Genomic DNA, 12,901 nt, shown 5'->3' with positions numbered 1-12,901 from the left:
GCAATTAAAGTGAAATACTAAAAAGGAATAGGAAAAATACAGATTTATAAAAAAATATACTTTTGTACCTCAACATAATAAAGGCCATATATGACAAACCCACAGCCAACATCATTCTCAATGGTGAAAAACTGAAAACATTTCCTCTAAGATCAGGAATAAGACAAGGTTGTCCACTGTCAACACTATTATTCAACATAGTTTTGGAAGTTTTAACCACAGCAATCAGAGATGAAAAAGAAATAAAAGGAATCCAAATTAGAAAAGAAGTAAATCTGTCACTGTTTGCAGGTGACATGATACTATACAAAGAGAATCCTAAAGTTGCTAACAGAAAACTACTAGAGCTAATCAATGAATTTGGTAAAGTTGCAGGATACAAAATTAATGCACAGAAATCTCTTGTATTCCTATACACTAATGATGAAAAATCTGAAAGACAAATTAAGGAAACACACCCATTTACCATTGCAACAAAACGAATAAAAGACTTAGGAATAAGCCTACCTAAGGAGACAAAAGACCTGTATGCAGAAAACTATAAGACACTGATAAAAGAAATATGAAGTATTTCATATGAAATATGAAAGAAAGAAAGATGGTACAAACAGATGGAGAAATATACCATGTCCTTGGATTGGAAGAATCAACATTGTGAAAATGACTATACTACCTAAAGCAATCTACAGATTCAATGCAATCCCTATCAAAATACCAATGGCATTTTTCACAGAACTAGAATAAAAAAATTCACAATTTGTATGGAAACACAAAAGACCCCAAATAGCCAAAGCAATCTTGAGAAAGAAAAATGGAGCTGGAGGAATCAGTCTCCCAGACGTCACACTACACTACAAAGCTACAGTAATCAAGACAGTATGGGGGCTTCCCTGGTGGTGCACTGGTTGAGGTCCACCTGCCAATGCAGGGGATACGGGTTCGTGCCCCAGTCCGGGAGGATCCCACATGCCGCGGAGCGGCTGGGCCCATGGACCATGGCTGCTGAGCCTGTGCTCCGCAACGGGAGAGGCCACACCAGTGAGAGGCCCGCATACCACAAAAACAACAACAACAACAAACCCAGTATGGTACGGGCACAAAAACGGAAATATAGATAAATGGAACAGGATAGAAAGGCCAGAGATAAACCCACGCACATACAGTCACCTTATTTTTGATAAAGGAGGCAAGAATATACAATGGAGAAACGACAGCCTCTTAAATAATTAGTACTGGGAAAACTGGACAGCTACATGAAAAGAATGAAATAAGACCACTCCCTAACACCATACACAAAAATAAACGCAAAATGGATTAAAGACCTAAACGTAAGGACAGACACTATAAAATTCTTAGAAGAAAACATAGGCAGGGGGCTTCCCTGGTGGCGGAGTGGTTGAGAATCTGCCTGTTAATGCAGGGGACACAGGTTTGAGCCCTGGTCTAGGAGGATCCCACGTGCCATGGAGCAACTAGGCCCATGAGCCACAACTACTGAGCCTGTGCATCTGGAGCCTGTGCTCCGCAATGAGAGAGGCCACGATAGTGAGAGGCCCACGCACCGTGATGAACAGTGGCCCCTGCCTGCAACAACTAGAGAAAGCCCTCGCACAGAAATGAAGACCCAACACAGCTAAAATAAATTAATTAATTAATAAACTCCTACCCCCAACATCTTCTTAAAAAATTTTTTTAAAAAAAGCATAGGCAGAACACCCTATGACATAAATCACAGGAAGATCCTTTTTGACCCACATCCTAGAGAAATGGAAATAAAAACAAAAATAAACAAATGGGACCTAATGAAATTTAAAAGCTTTTGCACAGCAAAGGAAACCATAAACAAGACCAAAAGACAACCCTCACAATGGGAGAAAATATTTGCAGATGAAGCAACTGACAAAGGATTAATCTCCAAAATTTACAAGCAGCTCATGCAGCTCAATATCCAAAAAACAAATAACACAATCCAAAAATGGTCAGAATACATAAATAGACATTTATCCAAAGAAGATATACAGATTGCCAACAAACACATGAAAGGATGCTCAACATCACTAATCATTAGAGAAATGCAAATCAAAACTACACTGAGGTATCACCTCACACCAGTCTGAATGACCATCATCAAAAAATCTACAAACAATAAATGCTGGAGAGGGTGTGGAGAAAAGAGAACCCTCTCGTACTGTTAGTGGGAATGTAAGTTGATAGAGTCACTATGGAGAATGGTATGGAGGTTCCTTAAAAACTAAAAATAGAACTACCATATGACCTAGCAATCCCACTACTCGACATATACCCTGAAAAAGTCATAATTCAAAAAGAGTCATGTACCACAATGCTCATTGCAGCTCTATAATAGCCAGGACATGGAAGCAACCTAAGTGTCCATCAACAGATGAGTGGATAAAGAAGATGTGGCACATACATACAGTGAAATATTACTCAGCCATAAAATGAAACAAAATTGAGTTATTTGTAGTGAGGTGAATGGACCTAGAGTCTGTCATACAGAGTGAAGTAAGTCAGAAAGAGAAAAACAAATACCGTATGCTAACCCATATATATGGAATCTAAAAAAAAAAAAAAAAAAAATCGTTCTGAAGATCCTCGGGACAGGACAGGAATAAAGATGCACATGTAGAGAACGGACTTGAGGATATGGGGAGGGGGAAGGGTAAGCTTGAACGAAGTGAGAGAGTGGCATGGACTTATATATACTACCAAATGTAAAATAGATAGCTAGTGGGAAGTAGCCGCATAGTACAGGGAGATCAGATCAGTGCTTTGTGACCACCTAGAGGGGTGGGATAGGGAGGGTGGGAGGGAGACACAACAGGGAAGAAATATGGAGGTATATGTATATGTATAGTTGATTCATTTTGTTATAAAGCAGAAACTAACACACCATTGTAAAGCAATTATACTCCAATAAAGATGTTAAATATATATATATATATATATATATATATATATATATATATATATACTTTTGCAAAACCAGTAAAGGTGAACTATTAGAAAAGTAAAAAAAATAATAATAAAAAAGACAAACACAAAATCTACATCCATCATAAAATTTTATTTACAGTTGACCCTTGAACAATTTGTGGGGTTAGGGGCACTACTGCCCACACAGTCAAAAATCCCAGTATAACTTTATAGTCCTTATAGTCTGTCCTCCACACCTGAGGTTCTACAACCATGGATTCAACCAACCTGGATGGTGCAGTACTGTAGTATGCATTTATTGAAAAAAATCCAGGTATATGTGGATCTGTGCAGTTCAAAACCATGTTCTTCAAGGGCCAACTGTATTTAATTATTCTTCAGTAGGAAGGAGCTTAGTGTTTTGGGATTTTGTTGCTTTTTTATTTTTTATTGAGGTATAATTTACATATAAAATTTTGTTAGTTTCAGGTATACAACATATGGATTCAATATACATATATATTATGAAATGATCATTACAATAAATCTAGTTAACATCTATCACCATACATAGTTCCTTTTTTTTGTGATTGGTGCTTTTAGGACCTACTCTGTCAACAATTTTCAAATATGTAATCCAGTACTAACTATAGCCACCATGACATCCCCATGACTATTTATTTTATAACTGGAAGTTTGCCCCTTTTGACCCCCTTCAAAAACCATAAAAATTACCTGGTCAAATAAAGATTCTGAAGGTTTGCTCTCAATTTCTCTACTTATCTCATGTGGATTCAAACACTAATGTTGGCAATTAGAATTCAATTACTGAAAAAACTCAAAGGACCCAAAATGACAATGCTTGCAAATATACATTTTGTTACAGAAAAGGATACAAAGATACAATATGACTACAGCATCAAAGTAAGGCTGTCTCCCAGCAAGGCATCCAGAGAGGCCAGATAGAGGCTCCAGTTACCTTACCAATGCAGAGCCTTACTGGACACACTTTCTCTACTAGACCATCAATATGGATTATTTTGGATCAGGGAACCCAAAATGGAGTTTCAGCTGGTGCTTCTTATACTTGCTGGTTGTGTAGGCATATTCTTGCTATACAATCATTCCCAATAGCAGAGCCCTCCAGGTGCCACACTGAGACCAGGTACAAATCATCAATCTCAATGTTATCAACGAATAATGCTGACAAAATAGGACAAACTCGCCTTAAATTCCTCAGATCCATGTTTACAAAGCACTACTATTAATCAGTACATTTCATGCCTTGACCAGTGGTCAGTGCCTTGTATGTATGTTAGCAAAACAGCTCCGGCCAATTCCAGGCTTGCTGGAATTAAATTTCACAGCGTAATTCATAACAAACTGTTCATGGACTAGCGCTGCTTTACAGATCATACTTGGAGTGGCACTGATGTATGGATATCCAGGTCAGGAACTAGAACATGACCAGCATCTATTCTGAATTTATGATCATTGCTTTCTTGCCTTTCTTTATAGTTTCACATGATTTTTGTTACTGTGGTTTTGTTTTGTTTTTACATATCATTGGAATAATGAAGTCTATGTTATTTTATGTCTGGATTCTTTCATTCAAAATCATTTTGTAAGATTCACCCATGCTGTTAAATACAGTTGTAGTTTGCTCATTTTCACTGCAGTGGAAGCTGTGCCTTATTTATCCATTTGAATGCTGATGGACATTTGAGTTGTTTTCCATTTTTGACTATTAAGAATACTGCTGATATGATGACTTTTTATATGTTTTCACAATTCTCTTGGGCATATAACTAAAGTAAAACTGTGAGCTAATGGGTTATGCACATGTTCAGCTTTGGTGGTTACTGACAAATAGTATATCGAAGTGGTTGTACCAATTTACCCTCCCACCAGCAGTATAAAATTTCCTTTGCTTCAAATCCTTGCATTGTTAATGTTTAAGTTTTGCCACCCTGGTGAGGGTGTAGTTGAATTTCACTGTGGTTTTAATTGATACTTCTCTGATTATGGAGGAAGTTGAACACCTTTTTATTCACTTTGACCATTGGGGTAGAGGCTTAACCTATTCAAGTCTCTTGCTTATTTTTCTATTGATGCTATTTTTCTTATTGATTTGTAGCAGTATTTTTTGTATTCTGGATATAAACCTTTCTTCAGATACATGTGTTACAAATATATTCTCCCAATTTGCAGATACTTTTTCACTCTTTTAAAGGTATATAACATTATCTGTCATTACTCACCTTGTCTATTGAAGTTTAGAGATCCCTATAAGCAGGACTTGAGACAAAGATTCAAAGGTAAGTTTTTGATTTGAGAGTTGATCCCAGGAAAATTCGTCAAGAATAAAAAAGTGAAAGAAGACTGCTAATTGAAAGTTTACTATCAAGCAATTTACCTTGAAAGGTTAATCCCACTGAGGAATTCATGAATAAATGTAGAAAGTGTACATTAGAGTTATCACATCCAAGGGGTAAGCACATTAAGTATTTTATTTTAAATTCTGTGCATCTGGTATTGAGATACTCCCAGGGACAAATTACTTCTAGCCTGCCATGTGAGAAGATGTAATAACCCCAAGAGTGCAAGAAAGTGAAGGAATGAAGGGGCTGGTAGTTGCCTGGTGTTCAATGAAGTGCTAAACGTGAGGTGGTATAGACAAAGCACTAATAGCACTTACTATACTTTCTAGCACTTATAGAATTTCTTTCTCTTGCCTTAGCATATTGGCTAGAACCTCTAGTCCATATTGGATAGAAGAAATGATAGTGGTCATCCTTGCATGGATCTTGATCTCAAAGGGAAGGCTTTCACTATTTTACCATTCACAATGATGTTTGATACAGATTTAGTATAAATACCCTTTACCAAATTAAAGAAGTTCTCTTCTATCCATAGTTTGTTTTTGAAATCACAAATGGATGTTAAATTATATCAGATATCTCTTGCATCTAATGTGATGATGGTATAATTTTTCTCATTTATTCTGTTAATGTGGTGAATTACACAGATTAATTTTTAAATGCTTAACTAACCTTGCATTCCTGGAATAAACCCACCTTGTTTGTTTTGGTTATTTTATATTACAGAATTCATTTTGCTCATATATAGTTTAGGAGTTTCACATTTGTATTCTTGTATGAGATTCGTTGTTCTTTTTTTTTTTTTTATCAAGTTCTCTTATGAAAGTTATGTTGATTTTCTTAAACAATTGGGAAATGTTCCTTCTTTTTTTATTTTACTGAAGAATTTGTATATTTTTGACATTTTTCTTTCCTTTAATGTTTGGAAGAATTTGCTAGTAAATAGACTTTGCTGGCAAAGAAAGATCTAAACTGAGATGCATGAGTTAACCCTATTTCTGACTGTGAAGCAGCCAGAGTCATATCTATAGTAAATCAAAGGCCAAAACTATTTCTGAATAAAAGGTCATTGTTCATGAGTAAATGTCAAAATGCTAATCTTGTTTTGAGCTATTAATAACCTGTTGCATCTGTTTATAACCTACTCATGCTCTAAAATCTAGATATTCTCTTGTCTTGGAAAACACTTCATTATAACTCCAGTCCATACTTATCTGCTTTGAACTAATGTGCTATTGATGGAAATTTAACCTAATGACCTTTCTCAAATTGTTTTAATTTTTTTATATGGAGATATTTTAAATTTACAGATTCAATTTCTTTAATAGTTATATGAATATTCATACTTTTTGTTCTTTTTGCACCACCTTTGTCAAATAGTACTATTTAAGACATTTTTTTCATTTTATTTAAATTTTAAATTTTATTAACAAAGTAATTCATATTCACCTTTTTATTTTTTTTTTATTTTATTTTTTTTAACATCTTTATTGGGTTATAATTGCTTTACAATGGTGTGTTAGTTTCTGCTTTATAACAAAGTGAATCAGTTATACATATACATATATTCCCATATCTCTTGCGTCTCCCTCCCTCCCACCCTCCCTATCACACCCCTCCATGTGGTCACAAAGCACTGAGCCGATATCCCTGTGCCATGCGGCTGCTTCCCACTAGCTATCTACCTTATGTTTGTTAGTGTGTACATGTCCATGATTCTCTCTCGCCCTGTCACAGCTCATCCTTCCCCTCCCCATATCCTCAAGTCCATTTTCCAGTAGGTCTGTGTCTTTATTCCTGTCTTACCCCTAGGTTCTTCATGACATATTGTTTTTCTTCTTAAATTCCATATATATGTGTTAGCATGCGGTATTTGTCTTTTTCTTTCTGATTTACTTCACTCTGTATGACAGACTCTAGCTCTATCCACCTCATTACAAATAGCTCAATTTCGTTTCTTTTTATGGCTGAGTAATATTCCATTGTATATATGTGCCACATCTTCTTTATCCATTCATACGATGATGGGCACTTAGGTTGTTTCCATCTCTGGGCTATTGTAAATAGAGCTGCAATGAACATTTTGGTACATGACTCTTTCTGAATTTTGGTTTTCTCAGGGTATATTCCCAGTAGTCAGATTGCTGGGTCATATGGTAGTTCTATTTGTAGTTTTTTAAGGAACCTCCATACTGTTCTCCATAGTGGCTGAAACAATTCACATTCCCACCAGCAGTGCAAGAGTGTTCCCTTTTCTCCACACCCTCTCCAGCATTTATTGTTTCTACATTTTTTGATGATGGCCATTCTGACTGGTGTGAGATGATATCTCATTGTAGTTTTGATTTACATTTCTCTAATGATTAATGATGTTGAGCATTCGTTCATACGTTTGCTGGCAGTCTGTATATCTTCTTTGGAGAAATGTCTATTTAGGTCTTCTGCCCATTTTTGGATTGGGTTGTTTGTTTTTTTGTTATTGAGCTGCATGAGCTGCTTGTAAATTTTGGAGATTAATCCTTTGTCAGTTGCTTCATTTGCAAATATTTTCTCCCATTCTGAGGGCTGTCTTTTGGTCTTGTTTATGGTTTCCTTTGCTGTGCAAAAGCTTTGAAGTTTCATTCGGTCCCATTTGTTTATTTTTGTTTTTATTTCCATTACTCTAGGAGGTGGGTCAGAAAGGATCTTGCTGTGATTTATGTCATAGAGTGTTCTGCCTATGTTTTCCTCTAAGAGTTTGATAGTTTCTGGTCTTACATTTAGGTCTTTAATCCATTTTGAGCTTATTTCTGTGTATGGTGTTAGGGAGTGATCTACTCTCATACTTTTACATGTATCTGTCCATTTTTCCCAACACCACTTATTGAACAGGCTGTCCTTTCTCCACTGTACATTCCTGCCACTTTTATCAAACACAAGGTGTCCATATGTGCATGGGTTTATCTCTGGGCTTTCTATCCTTTTCCATTGATCTATCTTTCTGTTTTTGTGCCAGTACCATACTGTCTTGATTACTGTAGCTTTGTAGTATAGTCTGAAGTCAGGGAGCCTGATTCCTCCAGCTCCGTTTTTTTGTTCTCAAGATTGCTTTGGCTATTTGGGGTCTTTTGTGTTTCCATACAAATTGTGAAATTTTTTGTTCTACTTCTGTGAAAAATGCCAGTGGTAGTTTGATAGGGATTGCATTGAATCTATAGATTGCTTTGGGTAGTAGAGTCATTTTCACAATGTTGATTATTCCAATCCAAGAGCATGGTATATCTCTCCATCTATTTGTATCATCTTTAATTTCTTTCATCAGTGTCTTACAATTTTCTGCATACAGGTCTTTTGTCTCCTTAGGCAGGTTTATTCCTATATATTATTTTCTTTTGGTTGCAATGGTAAATGGGAGTGTTTTCTTGATTTCAATTTCAGATTTTTCATCATTAGTATAGAGGAATGCCAGAGATTTCTGTGCATTAATTTTGTATCCTGCTACTTTACCAAATTCACTGATTAGCTCTAGTCGTTTTCTGGTAGCATTTTTAGGATTCTGTATGTATAGTATCATGTCATTTGCAAACAGTGACAGCCTTACTTCTTTTCTGATTTTGATTTCTTTTATTTCCGTTTCTTCTCTGATGGCTGTGGCTAAAACTTCCAAAACTATGTTGAATAAGAGTGGTGAGAGTGGGCAACCTTGTCTTGTTCCTGATCTTAGTGGAAATGCTTTCAGTTTTTCACCATTGAGGATGATGTTGGCTGTGGGCTTGTCATATATGGCCTTTATTATGTTGAGAAAAGTTCCCTGTATGCCTACTTTCTGCAGGGTTTTTATCATAAATGGGAGTTGAATTTTGTCAAAAGCTTTCTCTCATCTATTGAGATGATCATATGGTTTTTCTCCTTCGATTTGTTAATATGGTTTATCACATTGATAGATTTGCGTATATTGAAGAATCCTTGCATTCCTGGAATAAACCCAACTTGATCATGGTGTATGATCCTTTTAATGTGCTGTTGGATTCTCTTTGCTAGTATTTTGTTGAGGATTTTTGCATCTATGGTCATCAGTGATATTGGCCTGTAGTTTTCTTTCTTTGTGACATCCTTGTCTGGTTTTTGTATCAAGGTTATGGTGGCCTCGTAGAAGGAATTTGGAAGTGTTCCTTCCTCTGCTATATTTTGGAAGAGTTTGAGAAGGATAGGTGTTATCTCTTCTCTAAATGTTTGATAGAATTCGCCTGTGAAGCCATCTGGTCTTGGGCTTTTGTTTGTTGGAAGATTTTTAATCACAGTTTCAATTTCAGTGCTTGTGATTGGTCTGTTCATATTTTCTATTTCTTCCTGATTCAGTCTTGGCAGGTTGTGCATTTCTAAGAATTTGTCCATTTCTTCCAGATTGTCCATTTTATTGGCATAGAGTTGCTTGTAGTCATCTCTCATGGTCTTTTTTATTTCTGCAGTGTCAGTTGTTACTTCTCCTTTCTCATTTCTAATTTTATTGATTTGAGTCTTCTCCCTTTTTTTCTTGATGAGTCTGGCTAGTGGTTTATCTATTTTGTTTATCTTCTCAAAGAACCAGCTTTTAGTTTTATTGATCTTTGCTATTGTTTCCTTCATTTCTTTTTCATTTATTTCTGATCTGATTTTTATGATTCCTTTCCTTCTGCTAGCTTTGGGGTTTTTTTGTTCTTCTTTCTCTAATTGCTTGAGGTGCAAGGTTAGGTTGTTTATTCAAGATGTTTCCTGCTTCTTAAGGGGGGCTTGTATTGCTATAAACTTCCCCCTTAGAAGTGCTTTTGCTGAATCCCATAGGTTTTGGGTCGTTGTGTCTCCATTGTCATTTGTTTCTACATATTTTTTAATTTCCTTTTTGATTTCTTCAGTGATCACTTCGTTATTAAGTAGTGTATTCTTAGCCTCCATGTGTTTGTATTTTTTACAGATCTTTTTCTGTAATTGATATCTGGTCTCATGGCGTTGTGGTCGGAAAAGATACTTGATACAATTTCAATTTTTTTAAATTTACCAAGGCTTGTTTTGTGACCCAAGATATGACCTATCTTGGAGAATGTTCCATGAGCACTTGAGAAAAATGTGTATTCTGTTGTTTTTGGATGGAGTGTCCTATAAATATGAATTAAGTCCATCTTTTTTAATGTATCATTTAAAGCTTGTGTTTCCTTATTTATTTTCATTTTGGATGATCTGTCCATGGGTGAAAGTGGGGTGTTAAAGTCCCCTACTATGAATTTGTTATTGTTGATTTCCCCTTTTATGGCTGTTAGTATTTGCCTTATGTATTGAGGTGCTCCTACGCTGGGTGGATACATATTTACAATTTTTATATCTTCTTCTTGAATCGATCCCTTGATCATTATGTAGTGTCCTTCTTTCTCTCTTCTAATAGTCCTTATTTTAAAGTCTATTTTGTCTGACATTAGAATTGCTACTCCAGCTTTCTTTTGGTTTCCGTTTGCATGGAATATCTTTTTCCATCCCCTTACTTTCAGTCTGTATGTGTCTCTAGGTCTGAAGCGGGTCTCTTGGGTCTTGTTTTTGTATCCATTCAGCCAATCTGTGTCTTTTGGTGGGAGCATTTAGTCCATTTACATTTAAGGTAATTATCGATATGTATGTTCCTATTCCCATTTTCTAAATTGTTTTGGGCTTGTTATTATAGGTCTTTTCCTTCTCTTGTGTTTCTTGCCTAGAGAAGATCCTTTAGCATTTGTTGTAAAGCTGGTTTGGTGGTGCTGAACTCTCTCAGCTTTTGCTTGTCTGTAAAGGTTTTGATTTCTCCATCAAATCTGAATGAGATCCTTGCTGGTTAGAGTAAGCTTGGTTGCAGGTTTTTCTCCTTCATCACTTTCAGTATGTCCTGCTACTCCCTTCCGGCTTGCAGTGTTTCTGCTGAGAGATCAGCTGTTAACCTTATGGGGATTCCCTTATGTGTTATTTGTTGTTTTTCCATTGCTGCTTTTAATATGCTTTCTTTGTGTTTAATTTTTGGCAGTTTGATTAATATGTGTCTTGGCCTATTTCTCCTTGTATTTATCCTGTATGGGACTCTCTGTGCTTCCTGGACTTGATTAACTATTTCCTTTCCCATATTAGGGAAGTTTTCAACTATAATCTCTTCAAATATTTTCTCAGTCCCTTTCTTTTTCTCTTCTTCTTCTGGAACCCCTATAATTCGAATGTTGGTGCGTTTAATGTTGTCCCAGAGGTCTCTGAGGCTGTCCTCAGTTCTTTTCATTCTTTTTCCTTTATTCTGCTCTGCAATAGTTATTTCCACTATTTTATCTTCCAGGTCACTTATCCGTTCTTCTGCCTCAGTTATTCTGCTATTGATCCCATCTAGAGTACTTTTAATTTCATTTATTGTGTTGTTCATCGTTGCTTGTTTCATCTTTAGTTCTTCTAGGTCCTTGTTAACTGTTTCTTGCATTTTGTCCATTCTATTTCCAAGATTTCGGATCATCCTTATTATCGTTATTCTGAATTCTTTTTCAGGTAGACTGCCTATTTCTTCTTCATTTGTTAGGCCTGGTGCATTTTTATCTTACTCCTTTATCTGCTGTGTGTTTTTCTGTCTTCTCATTTTGCTTATCTTACTGTGTTTGGGGTCTCAAACAGTTCCCGCCATTTTTGATGTCTGTCTCCAGTGGCTAAGGTTGGTTCAGTGGGTTGTGTAGGCTTCCTGGTGGAGGGGACTAGTGCCTGTGTTCTGGTGGATGAGGCTGGATCTTGTCTCTCTAGTGGGCAGGTTCACGTCTGGTGGTGTGTTTTGGGGTGTCTGTGGCCTTATTATGATTTTAGGCAGCCTCTCTGCTAATGGGTGGTGTTGTGTTCCTGTTTTGCTAGTTGTTTGGCATAGGTTGTCCAGCACTGTAGCTTGCTGGTCGTTGAGTGAAGCTGGGTGCTGGTGTTAAGATGGAGGTCTCTGGGAGATTTTCGCCATTTGATATTATGTGTAGCTGGGAGGTCTCTTGTTGACCAGTGTAATGAAGTTGGCTCTCCCACCTCAGAGGCAGAGCCCTGACTCCTGGCTGGAGCACCAAGAGCCTTTCATCCACACGGCTCAGAATATAAGGGAGAAAAAGTAGAGAGAATTAGTAGAAGTATGAAGAAAGAAAGAAGGAAAGGAGGGAAGGAAGGAAGGAAGGAAAAAAGAAATAAAGAAGCAAAGAAGCAAAGAAGGAAAGAAGGCAAGAAGGAAAGAAAGGATGGAGGGAGGGAGGAAGGAAGGAAGGAGGGAAGGAAGGAAAAAAGACAGAAAGAAAGAAGATACAGTAAAATAAAGTAAAGTATAATAAAGTTATTGAATTAAAAAATACTTATTTAGAAAAAAAAAAGGGACGGATAGAACCTTAGGACAAATGGTGGACGCAGAGCTATACAGACAAAATCTTACACAGAAGCATACACATACACCCTCACAAAAAGAGGTAAAGGGGAAAAAATCATAAATCTTGCTCTCAGAGACCACCTCCTCAATTTGGGGTGATTCGTTGTCTAAAGGAGGGAAGGAAGGAAGGAAAGAAAGAAAGGAAGGAAGGAAGGAAGGAAGGAAGGAAGGAAGGAAGGAAGGAATAAAG

At 36.6% G+C, this 12,901-nt stretch overlaps 1 long non-coding RNA gene across 1 annotated transcript in view; it reads right to left on the bottom strand.

Moving 5' to 3' along the window:
• Window positions 1-9,790: 9,790 nt before the first annotated feature.
• The window catches only part of LOC125961243 (uncharacterized), a 219,514-nt gene continuing 216,403 nt past the window's right edge, over window positions 9,791-12,901 (bottom strand). The window contains exon 2 of the long non-coding RNA XR_007471673.1: window positions 9,791-9,914. This is a non-coding gene — a long non-coding RNA (uncharacterized LOC125961243). The remainder of the gene's footprint in view (window positions 9,915-12,901) is intronic.

This window comes from Orcinus orca, chromosome 15 (assembly GCF_937001465.1).
Source record: "Orcinus orca chromosome 15, mOrcOrc1.1, whole genome shotgun sequence".
Classification (NCBI taxonomy): domain Eukaryota; kingdom Metazoa; phylum Chordata; class Mammalia; order Artiodactyla; family Delphinidae; genus Orcinus; species Orcinus orca.
Note: the sequence above shows the minus strand (reverse complement) of the source record. Positions and strands in the feature narration are given on the sequence as shown.